Source organism: Hemicordylus capensis, chromosome 1 (genome assembly GCF_027244095.1).
Source record: "Hemicordylus capensis ecotype Gifberg chromosome 1, rHemCap1.1.pri, whole genome shotgun sequence".
Classification (NCBI taxonomy): domain Eukaryota; kingdom Metazoa; phylum Chordata; class Lepidosauria; order Squamata; family Cordylidae; genus Hemicordylus; species Hemicordylus capensis.
Window position 1 is genome coordinate 167,548,083 of NC_069657.1, and position 22,612 is coordinate 167,570,694.

Consider the following 22,612-nt stretch of genomic DNA (forward strand, 5'->3'; position numbering starts at 1 on the left):
GTGATGATGTCATCCACCCCATTTCAAGATGGCGGAAGCATGAATGTTTGAGGCACGAGTGGGCTAACTTGTGAACCGCCTAACCAATCTGGACCAACTTCGGTACAGTTGTAGGGACACACAGGGAAGCTATAATGGCATAGTTTGTGATGATGTCATCAACCAATTCAATGCAGATCCGTGAATGTTTGAGGTGGAAGTGGTTTAACTTGAGGGTGGTAATTAACTAATTACCAATTAAGATTATAGTGAAAGGAAAGTAGGCAGGTTAATTCTTACTGGAACTTCTTGTTTTTATATGCATGAACATTCATCTCTGTAAGCCACCCACTGAAATGGTAAAGTACAGAAATAGAGCTCCCACCTTAGCAATAACTAAGCCAAAGAGGGAATGGACTATCCCAGTCTTGCCTTCCATAAACAATATTCCCATAATATGAATATATTATTATAATAAAGCATTTCTGTGATTAAAAGAGGTGTTCAGCAAGAACAGGGCAACTAGTTTAATGTTTAATATTGTGCCAGAAGTATATCAAGGTTATTAATCCCTACAACTCCTCTTAGTATTTACAACTAGGGGTATACAGGGGAAAGACTAATTTTAGTGCTCAACTAGTGTTTTCAGGCCCGTTGTAATAACGGGCGCTAGTAGGGGAGAGTTTTTCCCCTCTGCCCATTCCCTCTCGCCTTTGCCCGCCCTCCTGCCCTCCCAGCTGCCCGAGCCCTCCTTACCCAATCCAGCCCGCGGCAGTCGGGCAAAGTAAAAGCATATTTTGCAAAGAAGAAGAGAGGAGCTCACGAACAGAGCTCCTCTCTGTGCTAAGCCACTGCCCAAACTGCCGCTATGGATGCAAAGGACACAATAGGCGTCCTTTGCGCCCAAAACACCAGTTCGGGATGAGGCTTAGCACAGAGAGGAGCTCTGTTCGCGTGCTCCTCTCTTCTTCTTTGCAAAATATGCTTTTACTTTGCCCGACTGCCGCGGGCTGGATTGGGTAAGGAGGGCTCGGGCAGCTGGGAGGGCGGGAGGGTGGGCGGCAGAGGCATTCTCATGGGCCATTTTGGCCCTTAATCATTTGGGGGGGTGCGGGGAAGGAGAATTCGGCCAGCTGGGAGGGCGGGAGAGCGGTCGGCGGGAAACATTTGGGGCTAGGTCAAAGGCAATTTTGGGGCCGGGCAAGGGTCCCAAAGTCTCCCAGCCGCCTGTCCTTGTCGGCGCCGCCAGGCCTCGGCGGCTTCTTCACGGCACCGCCAGGCCTCGGCGGCGGCTCCGCCACCACCTCGGCCAGGCTTCACCGGCTTCTTCGCGGTGGCCGCTTCTGGCCGCCCAACATGGCCGCCTGTTCCCTTTGTCCGTTTCTGTCTCGGCCGTTCTGCGCATGCGCTCTGCGCATGCGCAGAACGGCCAAGGGAGGCACGGACAGACGCTTGGTTGTCCACGGACGGACACCAAGCCTTTTATTAGAGAGGATTTTCATTATTAAATCCTCATTCATCTTTCTATTTGTTCATTAAAATGCCTCTAGTCTTAGTGTGTGTGTGTGTGTGTGTGTGTGTGTGTGTGTGTGTGTGTGTGTGTTTGTATACGCACATATATATATGTACAAACACACACACACACACATATATATATATATGGAGAGAGAGAGAGAGAGAGAGAGAGAGAGAGAGAGAGAGAGAGAGGTGGTCTTCTTGTTGTGGTGCCTTCTTTTTCAGTTTATTTTTATTATACTTTTAAAAGGCAGCATTAGCAACAGAGATCCTTTCCCAGCAGCTGCTATTTTTTTCTGCACAATGCTCCGGATATCATGTTGCTTGGGTCTACTGTGGGGAACAAATGGGAGCCACCACAAGAACATGAGGGCCTCAATCCCACCCCACCCACCCCAAAATGCTCAGGGCATTGTGAGTGGGAGAAAAACAGCACCAAGAGAGGAACTATCATGTCAGTCTTTCCTGTGTAAACTGTAACAACAACAACAACAAAAGCCTGCTGGTGCTTCCACACGACAGTAAAGGTTTAAGTCCCCTTTAATAAAAGCAAAAATAGGTCAAAAAAGCAAGATGGTGCCGCATTAGCACCATTTGAAAATGGTGTGTCCTCTCATTATTTATATATTCTCCCAGCTGATCAAGTCTGGGTATAGAAGAAAGAGCTGGTTTCCTGATGGGGGGTGGGGCTGCTTTGGAGGCATCCGGGTCTTTTAAGGATCTCAGATGTATTGGGCAAGCTCAGAGGGGAACCTTTCTACAAACAATTAGCATCTGCACTCTCAGATTGTGGGAGAGACTTACCGTACATCTGCATTTCAGAGGTTTGCCTGCTATATAGTTTAAAACTTTAAAATTGCTGATTTCTTGAACTTCTAACATACTTTTTTCTCTACCTTTTTCTTTCTTTTTAACCAGGACTTAATCAGAGTTTAAAGACTAAAATACTTATTTTGATTATTCCTAAGTGACTTTTCTGATCTCCTGAGCCAATCTATGGCAGAGTTACTACAATTAGGCACTTAGGCATTCTGATATCAAAAGGCTAGAGATTAGAGACAATTTAGGAGATTTACGGCTTTATTGCTAGTTTTACAATCTGGTCGTTTCTCTTGTTGTATCTTTTGAGAAAGCTTGACATCCCTTACAGCAATGCTGTAACCGTGATCAAGAGGGGTGAGGGGAATGGAGTAAAGGGATGGAGGAGTGACCAAGAGGGGTGAGAGCAATGGAAGCAATTGGATGGAGGAGGAGGAGCAGGAGTGCGTCTCAGGTGAGGGTGGAAAGATCTCTGAGGTGAGCGGGGCTGTGGCAGGGGGTGAGGGGAACAATCAAGTACTAGCGCGCAGATGCTCTGTACGGGTTAAGCTATTTTAAACTGCTACTTCATTATTGTTCTCCGTACTCTACTGTTTCTGCAGAGCAGAAGATTGTGAACCAAGATGGCTCTGGGAAGGCCCTTCAGTTTGCAGCTGCAGCAAGGATACGATCCACTGGAAATGCTGACCTGAATTATTGGAGAGGCTGTTTCTGTGGGGTGCAGTGCGTACCCTAAGCATCCGTAGCTTCTTCTGGCTCTTCCTCCAGGGAAAAGGCCTGGAACCTAGGCTATGTAATCAGCTGCCAGCAATAAGAATATTTTGAATATTATTGGAGGGCCTGTTTCTCTGGATTGGCATCTCTTTCTTCTTCCAGTTTATTTGAAGTCATAAGCCTGATGTACACTTATCAGAAATACACACATTTTTAAGTCCTTTCAGCCAGTTATTATAGATTTCCCGTTTTTCCACAGAAGTAAGTTTCCTCAATGAAAGGTTACACAGACAGGCTCCAACAGTCCCTATGCTTTGGAATATGCCCCAGTAAATTAATGGCTGGCGTCCTGACTAAACCTAACTTATCCTTCTAATTGCAATGGGACATCCTCAAGTAAATTTAGTCAGAATGTCAGCCACCATTACTATTTTATGTCTTTTTTTTTAAACTGTTAGAGATGTCTTGTTCATTTTTTAAAATGTAAGTTGCTAGAGTAAGTTATCATCGTTCGGGATTCAGCTCCCTCCCCCAGAGTCTCTAGAAATTAAATTTTCAAGTGGGAGATAGATGCATCATCTCCCTAGTGCACCAGGCTGCACATCAACAGGTGCAGAACTATGCAGTGCTCAGTTTTATGGAAGGTGGAAACTGATCTTGAAGCAATGTGTAATAATGGGGGGGGGGGCTTGGACAGTAAACCTTGGTATGAGAATTGGATTGTTACAAGCATATATTTGTCCTTAGAGGCTTGAGATTCAAGCTTCCATCCTTCAATTCCATTTCACAGAAGGGGGCTTCCCTGGCTTCTCTTTTCATCTGTGGGGTGAGGGTGGGGGCTACAGCAGCAATGGGAGATCAGAGGGGAAATCCAAGAACACAGATTCTCTTGAAGAATGGTTTGAGGGGACTTGGTTCTTTGAACCCATCCACTCAATTATAGCTACACCCCTGTACCCTTGTAACAAACCAATTATCACAAGGATTACTGTCTAGATTCTCTTGAAAAGGGGTTTGAGTGTCATGCTGTGGGATTTATAATTGACTGTAAATTTAGAATGTACTTGACAGAAGTTTGATGCATGAAACACTATGGCTTGGATCCTAACATGCTCTTGTCTGAAAGGAGGCCATTTCCATTTGCACAAGGGGGTGTTCCCAACTGTGACTACTCAAGTGGGTATTAGGCCACCCACATGAGTGTGTGTATATATAAGTGTGTGTATAGGGCTTTCCTCCCTCTGTGATGTGTGAATGGGGGGAGCTACAGCAGGAGATCAGGGGGGAAAATCAGAGGTGATGCCCCCTTGCAGAAATGGAAGTGGCTTCCTTTTACACAAGAGTATCTTAGGATTCAAGTCATAGTGTTTCATGCATCAGACTCCAGACATGTCAAAAATAAATCTATTCCAACAGCAACACTCAAACCCTTCTTCAAGAGAATCTGTGTCCTTGGATTTTGCATATCAGCCTCTTCCCTTTCCCAGGTTATAGAATCAGCTGGATATTGTTATTGGAGTAGCAATCCTTCATTCCCTCTTTGTCCTTGGCATGTTCATTTGAAAAAAAGCTGTTTCCAGGCTGCTTACCACTTTTTCCATTATTTTGCTGCTGGCTGTATTGTGGCTTTGAGAGCATTCAGATTCTTGCCTCAGGAGAGAGGACGGGAAAGCCTGCCTGCACATCATTTGCTCTTCTCCTCAATGCTGGGCCCTGGGTGCCAAGGGACTGGTGCTGCTGTTTCCAGCAGTATGCTTGTTGAATGTGTAGAAGAGGCTTTCAGCTGAGTAGGATAACATCATTGTGGAGTTTAGCTCATTGACTCATGTTGACTGGTGCTCTCCGTGCACAGCTAATGTGGGGTCATCAGAATGTAGCACCATGATTCATGGGTGGCAATGGAGTTGCCAGGAACACTGTGAGAATGTTTTCAGTATTGCTATATTATCTTTTGGTGTTGTTTGTTTCTCATTTACTGCTCGGAGTGCAAAGGATTGCAACGACATTGTGCCAGCACTAGTCCTGGTGGTGTGCCGTGACCTTGGCTCAAACTGTGAATGGCTGCAGACATACCTCCATTTGGATCCCCTAGGAATCCTTCCCATACAATATAAATTTGGTTTGCATTGGAAACACAAAATTGTGGGGACACATGGTGATCTCATAAGCCGATCATTTATCTTACAATTCTGCAATGCTATGGTCAACCATCACCTTTATGACCTATACTTTCAAAGTGTGGTCAGAAAAAGATAAGATGGTTGCTGGAGGTTGAAGGCCATTACAGTAGTCTGAGAGTTGAGTTCCAAAGGAAAAGGGCAGAGCCTGGACTATTTTCTTCAGTTTCAAAAGCAGTTTACCCCCATGGTACTGGAAACTGCTGTTCAAAGGTAGTTAGTTTCCTAAGCACTAGGGCTTACGGTCCTAGCTTCAGAGCTCTTTCGATCCTGGCCAAGATACAAAATAGTCTACAGAAGGTTGTTTGTTTGTTTGTTTTTAAAGATTGTGAGCCCTTTGGGGACAGGGATCCATCTTATTTATTTATTATTTCTCTGTGTAAAACCACCCTGAGCCATTTTTGGAAGGGCGGTACAGAAATCGAATAAATAAAACATATATAATAAATAACCTATCCACCTCAAACTACCTTGCAGTGTGAAATAATTCTGAGGCAAAAGAAAAACAAAAGTCAAAGTCACAGACTTAGAGGAAGTACTGACAGCACACAATATACAAGTAATACATTGGTTGTGAAATAACCTGTTAAAATTGCAATTGACCAACTTTTATAATGCCTTAGAAGCAATTACAGACACCTTTCATTCACTTTTATATTACAGATATTTATATTTCATACTAACTGGGGCAAAAAGAGACCCTTCCATTGGTGGCTCTATCATATTTAGCAGGTGGAAAAATAAGCACTGTGAGGGGAAATAAGTGTTGCCTTGTGCTCAGCCTTTAGTTTTCCTGTAGCATTTATCTCTTGCTCAGACTTTATATGGAAAGTTTTGTTTATGACAGGAACCATAGGAAACAACTTCACTTATATCGTATAAATGGAGGGCCGGGCATAAGCTACATATGTACAGGAACACTTTTGAGGATTGCTGATGAATGTTGGGGGAAATGCCAGCATTCAAGCATGCAAAAGACTTATGAAGAAGGTGCTATCTGTGGTGGCCATGGTACAGTTACACATGAATCTAGAAGTATTTAAAAAAGATTAAGTAAGTTAAAAAGCACTTAAATGATGCTGTTTAACAACTAAGGGCAAGCAATGTAATAGCAGAGGAGCCACACAGTCTGGAGCCTATCTTGTCCCCATGTTATTGCTTCTATAATGATTGTCTCCCTTTCAGGAAAATATAGCGGGAGTACAAATTAGATACAGCAACTGCTAGCTTTTGGAGACCCTCCAGGCAAAGCCTTCCACTGACCCCAGAATGGCAACTGACAGCCTCCTCCCCAAGGCACCTAGCCTGGCAAGCTTACCAGGCAATAGGAGCAACTCCCTTCAGTGCCAGCGCCATGGTTCTATTGGGCATCTGGGAATTCTACAATGGTGGCACTGTGGGCAGCATCACTGAAGACAGAACTGTTCCTATGCAGTAAACTAGCCTCTTGGGTCTTGGTTAGCTTGCCAGCCAGTGGTGGCGCTGCCATTTTAGAATTACTAGATGCCTTTCCCCCTGATGTATCTGGGAATTCTAAAATGGTATTACCACTCCAGCTGCAGGCAGCAGTGATGAAGTGGAAACTGATACTACCGCCTAGTAAGTTTAGCAGGACCAGTGGACAGAACTTACTGGACAGCAGAGGGCAACAGTAGATGGTCATCCGTTGGCATTGCCACTTGCAGCAGAAACAGCAACTCCATTGGGGAATTATATAGAGTGATTCATGAACAAGTTGCTTTGTTGTCATCTCCTCTCACCCTCCCACTATCCATTAACAGGCTTCCTTCAAAGCCCCTCCATCATCACATAAACTTCTGAGGAAGCCCATCTGTGGGTGGGGGGCAGGGATTGCAATAGCAGCGAAGGTGATCCTTTAACCTAAGGGACTCACACCAATACTGAAGGTATGGGTGTTGGGTGGGCAGACAGGTCTCATGGATCAGTTGTGGACTCAACGATGGGCATGATCCCCCGCCAGGACTCCCACTGGCTGACCATAAAAGCTATAGGCCACCTCCAGCCTCAAAGATAAGATGCCTCTAAATACCAGTGGCAAGGGAGCAACAGCAGGAGAGAGGACATGCCCTCACCTCTTGCCTGTGAGCTGCTCAGAAGCATCTGGTAGGACACTGCAAAACAGGATGCTGGAATAGATACACCTTGGGCCTGATCCAGCAGGACTGTTCTTATGAACCTTGACACCAGCCCTGAGATTAGAACTACTTAGATTAATTAATTTAATAAATTACAATGTTTTGCTGATTTTACATTGAGGAAATAAAATATAACTGTGAGGAAAGGCTAACAATTTCAACATCAGGCAACCATGCCTAGGGAGGTAGTTACATAATTTGGACACCACTACAGAAAGGCCACACATTTGAAGAGCCTTCCTAGTCACCATCTGCCTACTCTCTGAAGACATGGGCAGCCAGAAAACACCCTCTAAAGAGCATCTCAGTTGTGGGAGGCAATCCTTTATATATCTGCATCTCAGGCCATAGGACTGAAGGCCAAAACCAGCACTTTGAATTGAGTCTGGAAACAAACCAGCTGCCAGTGTTGATCTTCTAACACTGTCATGACATATTCTTGGACATCAGCCCCAGTTAACATGTCTACCACATTCTGAACCAGTTCTATTTTTCAAATTCTATTTAAAGAGGCAACCTGATGAATAATGCATTATAGTAATCTTTGATGACACTGGTGAAATATACCTTTTCAATGTTGGGAAGTTGTTGTAAACATTCCTGGTGCTCATCTTATGCACCTTATTCCTTTTTTGCTACATTTGTGTGCTGCAGGTATGAAGGTATGAGCAACCTTTTAAATCTCTAGAACAACCCTGGGAGGCAAGGATATTTAATGCTTATGGGCTGCAACTGTTACACAGCTATGCATATATAAACCTGTTACTCTTGAGCAGAAATTATGCAGCAATATCATAAGAGAATTGTAGTTATGACACAGAGCCAATAATTAATTAAACAGAATTTTATATGAAAAATCACTAATCTTGTTATCATTACTATTATTTTAATGTCATCCTGACCGAGAATAACCTTTTAACATAATGACAGAAGGAAGGGAATAATCCTGACACTGATTAGTAAAATTACTCTAGAGTAAATGTTAAAAGGCCTATGGCCTCTCATCAACCTGGAATGACTCTTTCTGACCTTCAGTGGAGGCTGGAGAGAGAGACACAATGGGAATGTCCATTTTCAAAATGTTAGATGTTTTAGTTTTTGAAAGGGGAAAAAAGTTCTTTAACATTCACCCAGTCAAGGAAAGCTTTTGAAATGTAGTTAATCATTAATGAAGAGGTAAATATAATCTTCCTTTGACTGTTCTGGTCAATTATGAAATACATGCCTGTAAAAGAAATGCTGTAAATAATGTCATCATCCCAGATGGAGTCTGTTAATAATTTTTTCTAATGGAGTGCTTTTACATTCATACTTCTGCCACCCTGTGAAACTCAAAGCAACTACACTTACAGTGGTGGGTAAAGTGATCTGCTTGCTTCCTTCCTTCCTTCACAGCACAGCAACAAGGAAGCACAAGTATTTTCTTGTCTCTTATTATCACAAAATGAAGTAAGCAGCATTACTTGGGCATAGCTGGAGCAGCTGTCTGCTACCACCATATAGTTATTTAGTTATGATCAAAAATGTCAGCCCTTTTCTTTGTGTTAAATTCCCAGGAAAAACTTGCTGAAGGCATACTGATTTAAACCATGGGCCCCATTTTGGATAGGAGAGGCACAAGAAAGCAAAAGATATTTCAGTAAAGGGATGTCAAACTTTAAAAGGTCCAAATGCCTAGTCTTGGATACCTTCATGGTTACATTACAAGGTCCAAATTGCAAAGGGAGAAAACAATTTATTTTAAGAACATTCTCTGCTTATTTTAAAGTAAAGTTATTTATGCCTTTGTCATGCATACTTAGGTTATAGACTCATTTAATTTTTCCCCAGTTGCCATATTCAGTGGACTAGACACAAAATAGTGCAACTACTGATCTGGCCAAAGATGTGCTAGTTCTGACAAACAATAGCATATAGTCTGAAAATCATATATAGTCTGAAATATTGTTCTAATTCTTACTTAGCGACTAAACTGTATCTGGGCTATATCACCTTCAACACCAAGGTTTTTAAATGACTGAATATTCTTCTTTTTAAAAACCCTTGCACATAAAAATATAGATATGAAGTAAAGGAGTTTCTATTCTAGCCGTCTGTCTGACATGCTAATTCTCTATGTGCAGATGTTTTTTAGCCTACATGCCTTGAGGAAAATAAATTTATGAGATCATCCAGTTCTTTGTGTATGTCCATATCCATGTGTATGTGTGTCCCTAACAACTTTGCAACACCCGGACCAATTTAGACCAAATTTGGTACAGCTGTAGTGACACATAGGGAACCTCAAAGACATAGCCTGTGATGATGTCATCTAGTTCAATTCAAAATGGCAGATGCATGAACGTTTGAGGTGCAAGGGGGGTTACTTGTGAACTGTCTAACTGATTTGAAGCACATTTGGTACAGTTGTAGGGACATATAGAGACACCTCAACTGTGTAGTTTGTGATGATGTCATCCACCCCATTTCAAGATGGCGGAAGCATGAATGTTTGAGGCACGAGTGGGCTAACTTGTGAACCGCCTAACCAATCTGGACCAACTTCGGTACAGTTGTAGGGACACACAGGGAAGCTATAATGGCATAGTTTGTGATGATGTCATCAACCAATTCAATGCAGATCCGTGAATGTTTGAGGTGGAAGTGGTTTAACTTGAGGGTGGTAATTAACTAATTACCAATTAAGATTATAGTGAAAGGAAAGTAGGCAGGTTAATTCTTACTGGAACTTCTTGTTTTTATATGCATGAACATTCATCTCTGTAAGCCACCCACTGAAATGGTAAAGTACAGAAATAGAGCTCCCACCTTAGCAATAACTAAGCCAAAGAGGGAATGGACTATCCCAGTCTTGCCTTCCATAAACAATATTCCCATAATATGAATATATTATTATAATAAAGCATTTCTGTGATTAAAAGAGGTGTTCAGCAAGAACAGGGCAACTAGTTTAATGTTTAATATTGTGCCAGAAGTATATCAAGGTTATTAATCCCTACAACTCCTCTTAGTATTTACAACTAGGGGTATACAGGGGAAAGACTAATTTTAGTGCTCAACTAGTGTTTTCAGGCCCGTTGTAATAACGGGCGCTAGTAGGGGAGAGTTTTTCCCCTCTGCCCATTCCCTCTCGCCTTTGCCCGCCCTCCTGCCCTCCCAGCTGCCCGAGCCCTCCTTACCCAATCCAGCCCGCGGCAGTCGGGCAAAGTAAAAGCATATTTTGCAAAGAAGAAGAGAGGAGCTCACGAACAGAGCTCCTCTCTGTGCTAAGCCACTGCCCAAACTGCCGCTATGGATGCAAAGGACACAATAGGCGTCCTTTGCGCCCAAAACACCAGTTCGGGATGAGGCTTAGCACAGAGAGGAGCTCTGTTCGCGTGCTCCTCTCTTCTTCTTTGCAAAATATGCTTTTACTTTGCCCGACTGCCGCGGGCTGGATTGGGTAAGGAGGGCTCGGGCAGCTGGGAGGGCGGGAGGGTGGGCGGCAGAGGCATTCTCATGGGCCATTTTGGCCCTTAATCATTTGGGGGGGTGCGGGGAAGGAGAATTCGGCCAGCTGGGAGGGCGGGAGAGCGGTCGGCGGGAAACATTTGGGGCTAGGTCAAAGGCAATTTTGGGGCCGGGCAAGGGTCCCAAAGTCTCCCAGCCGCCTGTCCTTGTCGGCGCCGCCAGGCCTCGGCGGCTTCTTCACGGCACCGCCAGGCCTCGGCGGCGGCTCCGCCACCACCTCGGCCAGGCTTCACCGGCTTCTTCGCGGTGGCCGCTTCTGGCCGCCCAACATGGCCGCCTGTTCCCTTTGTCCGTTTCTGTCTCGGCCGTTCTGCGCATGCGCTCTGCGCATGCGCAGAACGGCCAAGGGAGGCACGGACAGACGCTTGGTTGTCCACGGACGGACACCAAGCCTTTTATTAGAGAGGATTTTCATTATTAAATCCTCATTCATCTTTCTATTTGTTCATTAAAATGCCTCTAGTCTTAGTGTGTGTGTGTGTGTGTGTGTGTGTGTGTGTGTGTGTGTGTGTGTGTTTGTATACGCACATATATATATGTACAAACACACACACACACACATATATATATATATGGAGAGAGAGAGAGAGAGAGAGAGAGAGAGAGAGAGAGAGAGAGAGGTGGTCTTCTTGTTGTGGTGCCTTCTTTTTCAGTTTATTTTTATTATACTTTTAAAAGGCAGCATTAGCAACAGAGATCCTTTCCCAGCAGCTGCTATTTTTTTCTGCACAATGCTCCGGATATCATGTTGCTTGGGTCTACTGTGGGGAACAAATGGGAGCCACCACAAGAACATGAGGGCCTCAATCCCACCCCACCCACCCCAAAATGCTCAGGGCATTGTGAGTGGGAGAAAAACAGCACCAAGAGAGGAACTATCATGTCAGTCTTTCCTGTGTAAACTGTAACAACAACAACAACAAAAGCCTGCTGGTGCTTCCACACGACAGTAAAGGTTTAAGTCCCCTTTAATAAAAGCAAAAATAGGTCAAAAAAGCAAGATGGTGCCGCATTAGCACCATTTGAAAATGGTGTGTCCTCTCATTATTTATATATTCTCCCAGCTGATCAAGTCTGGGTATAGAAGAAAGAGCTGGTTTCCTGATGGGGGGTGGGGCTGCTTTGGAGGCATCCGGGTCTTTTAAGGATCTCAGATGTATTGGGCAAGCTCAGAGGGGAACCTTTCTACAAACAATTAGCATCTGCACTCTCAGATTGTGGGAGAGACTTACCGTACATCTGCATTTCAGAGGTTTGCCTGCTATATAGTTTAAAACTTTAAAATTGCTGATTTCTTGAACTTCTAACATACTTTTTTCTCTACCTTTTTCTTTCTTTTTAACCAGGACTTAATCAGAGTTTAAAGACTAAAATACTTATTTTGATTATTCCTAAGTGACTTTTCTGATCTCCTGAGCCAATCTATGGCAGAGTTACTACAATTAGGCACTTAGGCATTCTGATATCAAAAGGCTAGAGATTAGAGACAATTTAGGAGATTTACGGCTTTATTGCTAGTTTTACAATCTGGTCGTTTCTCTTGTTGTATCTTTTGAGAAAGCTTGACATCCCTTACAGCAATGCTGTAACCGTGATCAAGAGGGGTGAGGGGAATGGAGTAAAGGGATGGAGGAGTGACCAAGAGGGGTGAGAGCAATGGAAGCAATTGGATGGAGGAGGAGGAGCAGGAGTGCGTCTCAGGTGAGGGTGGAAAGATCTCTGAGGTGAGCGGGGCTGTGGCAGGGGGTGAGGGGAACAATCAAGTACTAGCGCGCAGATGCTCTGTACGGGTTAAGCTATTTTAAACTGCTACTTCATTATTGTTCTCCGTACTCTACTGTTTCTGCAGAGCAGAAGATTGTGAACCAAGATGGCTCTGGGAAGGCCCTTCAGTTTGCAGCTGCAGCAAGGATACGATCCACTGGAAATGCTGACCTGAATTATTGGAGAGGCTGTTTCTGTGGGGTGCAGTGCGTACCCTAAGCATCCGTAGCTTCTTCTGGCTCTTCCTCCAGGGAAAAGGCCTGGAACCTAGGCTATGTAATCAGCTGCCAGCAATAAGAATATTTTGAATATTATTGGAGGGCCTGTTTCTCTGGATTGGCATCTCTTTCTTCTTCCAGTTTATTTGAAGTCATAAGCCTGATGTACACTTATCAGAAATACACACATTTTTAAGTCCTTTCAGCCAGTTATTATAGATTTCCCGTTTTTCCACAGAAGTAAGTTTCCTCAATGAAAGGTTACACAGACAGGCTCCAACAGTCCCTATGCTTTGGAATATGCCCCAGTAAATTAATGGCTGGCGTCCTGACTAAACCTAACTTATCCTTCTAATTGCAATGGGACATCCTCAAGTAAATTTAGTCAGAATGTCAGCCACCATTACTATTTTATGTCTTTTTTTTTAAACTGTTAGAGATGTCTTGTTCATTTTTTAAAATGTAAGTTGCTAGAGTAAGTTATCATCGTTCGGGATTCAGCTCCCTCCCCCAGAGTCTCTAGAAATTAAATTTTCAAGTGGGAGATAGATGCATCATCTCCCTAGTGCACCAGGCTGCACATCAACAGGTGCAGAACTATGCAGTGCTCAGTTTTATGGAAGGTGGAAACTGATCTTGAAGCAATGTGTAATAATGGGGGGGGGGGCTTGGACAGTAAACCTTGGTATGAGAATTGGATTGTTACAAGCATATATTTGTCCTTAGAGGCTTGAGATTCAAGCTTCCATCCTTCAATTCCATTTCACAGAAGGGGGCTTCCCTGGCTTCTCTTTTCATCTGTGGGGTGAGGGTGGGGGCTACAGCAGCAATGGGAGATCAGAGGGGAAATCCAAGAACACAGATTCTCTTGAAGAATGGTTTGAGGGGACTTGGTTCTTTGAACCCATCCACTCAATTATAGCTACACCCCTGTACCCTTGTAACAAACCAATTATCACAAGGATTACTGTCTAGATTCTCTTGAAAAGGGGTTTGAGTGTCATGCTGTGGGATTTATAATTGACTGTAAATTTAGAATGTACTTGACAGAAGTTTGATGCATGAAACACTATGGCTTGGATCCTAACATGCTCTTGTCTGAAAGGAGGCCATTTCCATTTGCACAAGGGGGTGTTCCCAACTGTGACTACTCAAGTGGGTATTAGGCCACCCACATGAGTGTGTGTATATATAAGTGTGTGTATAGGGCTTTCCTCCCTCTGTGATGTGTGAATGGGGGGAGCTACAGCAGGAGATCAGGGGGGAAAATCAGAGGTGATGCCCCCTTGCAGAAATGGAAGTGGCTTCCTTTTACACAAGAGTATCTTAGGATTCAAGTCATAGTGTTTCATGCATCAGACTCCAGACATGTCAAAAATAAATCTATTCCAACAGCAACACTCAAACCCTTCTTCAAGAGAATCTGTGTCCTTGGATTTTGCATATCAGCCTCTTCCCTTTCCCAGGTTATAGAATCAGCTGGATATTGTTATTGGAGTAGCAATCCTTCATTCCCTCTTTGTCCTTGGCATGTTCATTTGAAAAAAAGCTGTTTCCAGGCTGCTTACCACTTTTTCCATTATTTTGCTGCTGGCTGTATTGTGGCTTTGAGAGCATTCAGATTCTTGCCTCAGGAGAGAGGACGGGAAAGCCTGCCTGCACATCATTTGCTCTTCTCCTCAATGCTGGGCCCTGGGTGCCAAGGGACTGGTGCTGCTGTTTCCAGCAGTATGCTTGTTGAATGTGTAGAAGAGGCTTTCAGCTGAGTAGGATAACATCATTGTGGAGTTTAGCTCATTGACTCATGTTGACTGGTGCTCTCCGTGCACAGCTAATGTGGGGTCATCAGAATGTAGCACCATGATTCATGGGTGGCAATGGAGTTGCCAGGAACACTGTGAGAATGTTTTCAGTATTGCTATATTATCTTTTGGTGTTGTTTGTTTCTCATTTACTGCTCGGAGTGCAAAGGATTGCAACGACATTGTGCCAGCACTAGTCCTGGTGGTGTGCCGTGACCTTGGCTCAAACTGTGAATGGCTGCAGACATACCTCCATTTGGATCCCCTAGGAATCCTTCCCATACAATATAAATTTGGTTTGCATTGGAAACACAAAATTGTGGGGACACATGGTGATCTCATAAGCCGATCATTTATCTTACAATTCTGCAATGCTATGGTCAACCATCACCTTTATGACCTATACTTTCAAAGTGTGGTCAGAAAAAGATAAGATGGTTGCTGGAGGTTGAAGGCCATTACAGTAGTCTGAGAGTTGAGTTCCAAAGGAAAAGGGCAGAGCCTGGACTATTTTCTTCAGTTTCAAAAGCAGTTTACCCCCATGGTACTGGAAACTGCTGTTCAAAGGTAGTTAGTTTCCTAAGCACTAGGGCTTACGGTCCTAGCTTCAGAGCTCTTTCGATCCTGGCCAAGATACAAAATAGTCTACAGAAGGTTGTTTGTTTGTTTGTTTTTAAAGATTGTGAGCCCTTTGGGGACAGGGATCCATCTTATTTATTTATTATTTCTCTGTGTAAAACCACCCTGAGCCATTTTTGGAAGGGCGGTACAGAAATCGAATAAATAAAACATATATAATAAATAACCTATCCACCTCAAACTACCTTGCAGTGTGAAATAATTCTGAGGCAAAAGAAAAACAAAAGTCAAAGTCACAGACTTAGAGGAAGTACTGACAGCACACAATATACAAGTAATACATTGGTTGTGAAATAACCTGTTAAAATTGCAATTGACCAACTTTTATAATGCCTTAGAAGCAATTACAGACACCTTTCATTCACTTTTATATTACAGATATTTATATTTCATACTAACTGGGGCAAAAAGAGACCCTTCCATTGGTGGCTCTATCATATTTAGCAGGTGGAAAAATAAGCACTGTGAGGGGAAATAAGTGTTGCCTTGTGCTCAGCCTTTAGTTTTCCTGTAGCATTTATCTCTTGCTCAGACTTTATATGGAAAGTTTTGTTTATGACAGGAACCATAGGAAACAACTTCACTTATATCGTATAAATGGAGGGCCGGGCATAAGCTACATATGTACAGGAACACTTTTGAGGATTGCTGATGAATGTTGGGGGAAATGCCAGCATTCAAGCATGCAAAAGACTTATGAAGAAGGTGCTATCTGTGGTGGCCATGGTACAGTTACACATGAATCTAGAAGTATTTAAAAAAGATTAAGTAAGTTAAAAAGCACTTAAATGATGCTGTTTAACAACTAAGGGCAAGCAATGTAATAGCAGAGGAGCCACACAGTCTGGAGCCTATCTTGTCCCCATGTTATTGCTTCTATAATGATTGTCTCCCTTTCAGGAAAATATAGCGGGAGTACAAATTAGATACAGCAACTGCTAGCTTTTGGAGACCCTCCAGGCAAAGCCTTCCACTGACCCCAGAATGGCAACTGACAGCCTCCTCCCCAAGGCACCTAGCCTGGCAAGCTTACCAGGCAATAGGAGCAACTCCCTTCAGTGCCAGCGCCATGGTTCTATTGGGCATCTGGGAATTCTACAATGGTGGCACTGTGGGCAGCATCACTGAAGACAGAACTGTTCCTATGCAGTAAACTAGCCTCTTGGGTCTTGGTTAGCTTGCCAGCCAGTGGTGGCGCTGCCATTTTAGAATTACTAGATGCCTTTCCCCCTGATGTATCTGGGAATTCTAAAATGGTATTACCACTCCAGCTGCAGGCAGCAGTGATGAAGTGGAAACTGATACTACCGCCTAGTAAGTTTAGCAGGACCAGTGGACAGAACTTACTGGACAGCAGAGGGCAACAGTAGATGGTCATCCGTTGGCATTGCCACTTGCAGCAGAAACAGCAACTCCATTGGGGAATTATATAGAGTGATTCATGAACAAGTTGCTTTGTTGTCATCTCCTCTCACCCTCCCACTATCCATTAACAGGCTTCCTTCAAAGCCCCTCCATCATCACATAAACTTCTGAGGAAGCCCATCTGTGGGTGGGGGGCAGGGATTGCAATAGCAGCGAAGGTGATCCTTTAACCTAAGGGACTCACACCAATACTGAAGGTATGGGTGTTGGGTGGGCAGACAGGTCTCATGGATCAGTTGTGGACTCAACGATGGGCATGATCCCCCGCCAGGACTCCCACTGGCTGACCATAAAAGCTATAGGCCACCTCCAGCCTCAAAGATAAGATGCCTCTAAATACCAGTGGCAAGGGAGCAACAGCAGGAGAGAGGACATGCCCTCACCTCTTGCCTGTGAGCTGCTCAGAAGCATCTGGTAGGACACTGCAAAACAGGATGCTGGAATAGATACACCTTGGGCCTGATCCAGCAGGACTGTTCTTATGAACCTTGACACCAGCCCTGAGATTAGAACTACTTAGATTAATTAATTTAATAAATTACAATGTTTTGCTGATTTTACATTGAGGAAATAAAATATAACTGTGAGGAAAGGCTAACAATTTCAACATCAGGCAACCATGCCTAGGGAGGTAGTTACATAATTTGGACACCACTACAGAAAGGCCACACATTTGAAGAGCCTTCCTAGTCACCATCTGCCTACTCTCTGAAGACATGGGCAGCCAGAAAACACCCTCTAAAGAGCATCTCAGTTGTGGGAGGCAATCCTTTATATATCTGCATCTCAGGCCATAGGACTGAAGGCCAAAACCAGCACTTTGAATTGAGTCTGGAAACAAACCAGCTGCCAGTGTTGATCTTCTAACACTGTCATGACATATTCTTGGACATCAGCCCCAGTTAACATGTCTACCACATTCTGAACCAGTTCTATTTTTCAAATTCTATTTAAAGAGGCAACCTGATGAATAATGCATTATAGTAATCTTTGATGACACTGGTGAAATATACCTTTTCAATGTTGGGAAGTTGTTGTAAACATTCCTGGTGCTCATCTTATGCACCTTATTCCTTTTTTGCTACATTTGTGTGCTGCAGGTATGAAGGTATGAGCAACCTTTTAAATCTCTAGAACAACCCTGGGAGGCAAGGATATTTAATGCTTATGGGCTGCAACTGTTACACAGCTATGCATATATAAACCTGTTACTCTTGAGCAGAAATTATGCAGCAATATCATAAGAGAATTGTAGTTATGACACAGAGCCAATAATTAATTAAACAGAATTTTATATGAAAAATCACTAATCTTGTTATCATTACTATTATTTTAATGTCATCCTGACCGAGAATAACCTTTTAACATAATGACAGAAGGAAGGGAATAATCCTGACACTGATTAGTAAAATTACTCTAGAGTAAATGTTAAAAGGCCTATGGCCTCTCATCAACCTGGAATGACTCTTTCTGACCTTCAGTGGAGGCTGGAGAGAGAGACACAATGGGAATGTCCATTTTCAAAATGTTAGATGTTTTAGTTTTTGAAAGGGAAAAAAAGTTCTTTAACATTCACCCAGTCAAGGAAAGCTTTTGAAATGTAGTTAATCATTAATGAAGAGGTAAATATAATCTTCCTTTGACTGTTCTGGTCAATTATGAAATACATGCCTGTAAAAGAAATGCTGTAAATAATGTCATCATCCCAGATGGAGTCTGTTAATAATTTTTTCTAATGGAGTGCTTTTACATTCATACTTCTGCCACCCTGTGAAACTCAAAGCAACTACACTTACAGTGGTGGGTAAAGTGATCTGCTTGCTTCCTTCCTTCCTTCACAGCACAGCAACAAGGAAGCACAAGTATTTTCTTGTCTCTTATTATCACAAAATGAAGTAAGCAGCATTACTTGGGCATAGCTGGAGCAGCTGTCTGCTACCACCATATAGTTATTTAGTTATGATCAAAAATGTCAGCCCTTTTCTTTGTGTTAAATTCCCAGGAAAAACTTGCTGAAGGCATACTGATTTAAACCATGGGCCCCATTTTGGATAGGAGAGGCACAAGAAAGCAAAAGATATTTCAGTAAAGGGATGTCAAACTTTAAAAGGTCCAAATGCCTAGTCTTGGATACCTTCATGGTTACATTACAAGGTCCAAATTGCAAAGGGAGAAAACAATTTATTTTAAGAACATTCTCTGCTTATTTTAAAGTAAAGTTATTTATGCCTTTGTCATGCATACTTAGGTTATAGACTCATTTAATTTTTCCCCAGTTGCCATATTCAGTGGACTAGACACAAAATAGTGCAACTACTGATCTGGCCAAAGATGTGCTAGTTCTGACAAACAATAGCATATAGTCTGAAAATCATATATAGTCTGAAATATTGTTCTAATTCTTACTTAGCGACTAAACTGTATCTGGGCTATATCACCTTCAACACCAAGGTTTTTAAATGACTGAATATTCTTCTTTTTAAAAACCCTTGCACATAAAAATATAGATATGAAGTAAAGGAGTTTCTATTCTAGCCGTCTGTCTGACATGCTAATTCTCTATGTGCAGATGTTTTTTAGCCTACATGCCTTGAGGAAAATAAATTTATGAGATCATCCAGTTCTTTGTGTATGTCCATATCCATGTGTATGTGTGTCCCTAACAACTTTGCAACACCCGGACCAATTTAGACCAAATTTGGTACAGCTGTAGTGACACATAGGGAACCTCAAAGACATAGCCTGTGATGATGTCATCTAGTTCAATTCAAAATGGCAGATGCATGAACGTTTGAGGTGCAAGGGGGGTTACTTGTGAACTGTCTAACTGATTTGAAGCACATTTGGTACAGTTGTAGGGACATATAGAGACACCTCAACTGTGTAGTTTGTGATGATGTCATCCACCCCATTTCAAGATGGCGGAAGCATGAATGTTTGAGGCACGAGTGGGCTAACTTGTGAACCGCCTAACCAATCTGGACCAACTTCGGTACAGTTGTAGGGACACACAGGGAAGCTATAATGGCATAGTTTGTGATGATGTCATCAACCAATTCAATGCAGATCCGTGAATGTTTGAGGTGGAAGTGGTTTAACTTGAGGGTGGTAATTAACTAATTACCAATTAAGATTATAGTGAAAGGAAAGTAGGCAGGTTAATTCTTACTGGAACTTCTTGTTTTTATATGCATGAACATTCATCTCTGTAAGCCACCCACTGAAATGGTAAAGTACAGAAATAGAGCTCCCACCTTAGCAATAACTAAGCCAAAGAGGGAATGGACTATCCCAGTCTTGCCTTCCATAAACAATATTCCCATAATATGAATATATTATTATAATAAAGCATTTCTGTGATTAAAAGAGGTGTTCAGCAAGAACAGGGCAACTAGTTTAATGTTTAATATTGTGCCAGAAGTATATCAAGGTTATTAATCCCTACAACTCCTCTTAGTATTTACAACTAGGGGTATACAGGGGAAAGACTAATTTTAGTGCTCAACTAGTGTTTTCAGGCCCGTTGTAATAACGGGCGCTAGTAGGGGAGAGTTTTTCCCCTCTGCCCATTCCCTCTCGCCTTTGCCCGCCCTCCTGCCCTCCCAGCTGCCCGAGCCCTCCTTACCCAATCCAGCCCGCGGCAGTCGGGCAAAGTAAAAGCATATTTTGCAAAGAAGAAGAGAGGAGCTCACGAACAGAGCTCCTCTCTGTGCTAAGCCACTGCCCAAACTGCCGCTATGGATGCAAAGGACACAATAGGCGTCCTTTGCGCCCAAAACACCAGTTCGGGATGAGGCTTAGCACAGAGAGGAGCTCTGTTCGCGTGCTCCTCTCTTCTTCTTTGCAAAATATGCTTTTACTTTGCCCGACTGCCGCGGGCTGGATTGGGTAAGGAGGGCTCGGGCAGCTGGGAGGGCGGGAGGGTGGGCGGCAGAGGCATTCTCATGGGCCATTTTGGCCCTTAATCATTTGGGGGGGTGCGGGGAAGGAGAATTCGGCCAGCTGGGAGGGCGGGAGAGCGGTCGGCGGGAAACATTTGGGGCTAGGTCAAAGGCAATTTTGGGGCCGGGCAAGGGTCCCAAAGTCTCCCAGCCGCCTGTCCTTGTCGGCGCCGCCAGGCCTCGGCGGCTTCTTCACGGCACCGCCAGGCCTCGGCGGCGGCTCCGCCACCACCTCGGCCAGGCTTCACCGGCTTCTTCGCGGTGGCCGCTTCTGGCCGCCCAACATGGCCGCCTGTTCCCTTTGTCCGTTTCTGTCTCGGCCGTTCTGCACATGCGCTCTGCGCATGCGCAGAACGGCCAAGGGAGGCACGGACAGACGCTTGGTTGTCCACGGACGGACACCAAGCCTTTTATTAGAGAGGATTTTCATTATTAAATCCTCATTCATCTTTCTATTTGTTCATTAAAATGCCTCTAGTCTTAGTGTGTGTGTGTGTGTGTGTGTGTGTGTGTGTGTGTGTGTGTGTGTGTGTGTGTGTGTGTTGTATACGCACATATATATATGTACAAACACACACACACACACATATATATATATATGGAGAGAGAGAGAGAGAGAGAGAGAGAGAGAGAGAGAGAGAGGTGGTCTTCTTGTTGTGGTGCCTTCTTTTTCAGTTTATTTTTATTATACTTTTAAAAGGCAGCATTAGCAACAGAGATCCTTTCCCAGCAGCTGCTATTTTTTTCTGCACAATGCTCCGGATATCATGTTGCTTGGGTCTACTGTGGGGAACAAATGGGAGCCACCACAAGAACATGAGGGCCTCAATCCCACCCCACCCACCCCAAAATGCTCAGGGCATTGTGAGTGGGAGAAAAACAGCACCAAGAGAGGAACTATCATGTCAGTCTTTCCTGTGTAAACTGTAACAACAACAACAACAAAAGCCTGCTGGTGCTTCCACACGACAGTAAAGGTTTAAGTCCCCTTTAATAAAAGCAAAAATAGGTCAAAAAAGCAAGATGGTGCCGCATTAGCACCATTTGAAAATGGTGTGTCCTCTCATTATTTATATATTCTCCCAGCTGATCAAGTCTGGGTATAGAAGAAAGAGCTGGTTTCCTGATGGGGGGTGGGGCTGCTTTGGAGGCATCCGGGTCTTTTAAGGATCTCAGATGTATTGGGCAAGCTCAGAGGGGAACCTTTCTACAAACAATTAGCATCTGCACTCTCAGATTGTGGGAGAGACTTACCGTACATCTGCATTTCAGAGGTTTGCCTGCTATATAGTTTAAAACTTTAAAATTGCTGATTTCTTGAACTTCTAACATACTTTTTTCTCTACCTTTTTCTTTCTTTTTAACCAGGACTTAATCAGAGTTTAAAGACTAAAATACTTATTTTGATTATTCCTAAGTGACTTTTCTGATCTCCTGAGCCAATCTATGGCAGAGTTACTACAATTAGGCACTTAGGCATTCTGATATCAAAAGGCTAGAGATTAGAGACAATTTAGGAGATTTACGGCTTTATTGCTAGTTTTACAATCTGGTCGTTTCTCTTGTTGTATCTTTTGAGAAAGCTTGACATCCCTTCTTTCCTTCTTTTTTGTGAATTTTGGATACAGTTGCTGGATTTAGTGGTTTCTTTTTTAAAATATATAAATATTTCTCTCTAAATATTCCTACACTCCTTTTCCAACACTGATTGGATTATAAATATATATTTTTGGGATTATAGTGGATGAGTCCATTGGAAAAGTTTTACAGCTGTGATTCTGAGTTGATCTGCTGAGCTGGAGGTTACCTTGTTCAATTGGATTTAAAGGGAGAACTGTAATAGATATAAATCATTATGGATTACAACTTTTTTTAAAAAAATGAGATTTTTTAACTCAAGACTTGGACCTATTTTCATCTGGAACTATTTTTAACAAGCAGTCTTATGAGTGC

At 43.2% G+C, this 22,612-nt stretch overlaps 2 long non-coding RNA genes across 2 annotated transcripts; both read left to right on the forward strand.

Moving 5' to 3' along the window:
- The first annotated feature begins 2,156 nt into the window (after positions 1 to 2,156).
- LOC128339779 (uncharacterized) lies at positions 2,157 to 3,253 on the forward strand. The gene is made up of 2 exons (XR_008313209.1): positions 2,157 to 2,318; positions 2,916 to 3,253. It is a non-coding gene; the product is annotated as an uncharacterized LOC128339779 (long non-coding RNA).
- An 8,707-nt stretch (positions 3,254 to 11,960) lies between these two features.
- Positions 11,961 to 13,057, forward strand: LOC128339781 (uncharacterized). Its single transcript, XR_008313211.1, has 2 exons — positions 11,961 to 12,122; positions 12,720 to 13,057. It is a non-coding gene; the product is annotated as an uncharacterized LOC128339781 (long non-coding RNA).
- Positions 13,058 to 22,612: the final 9,555 nt, after the last annotated feature.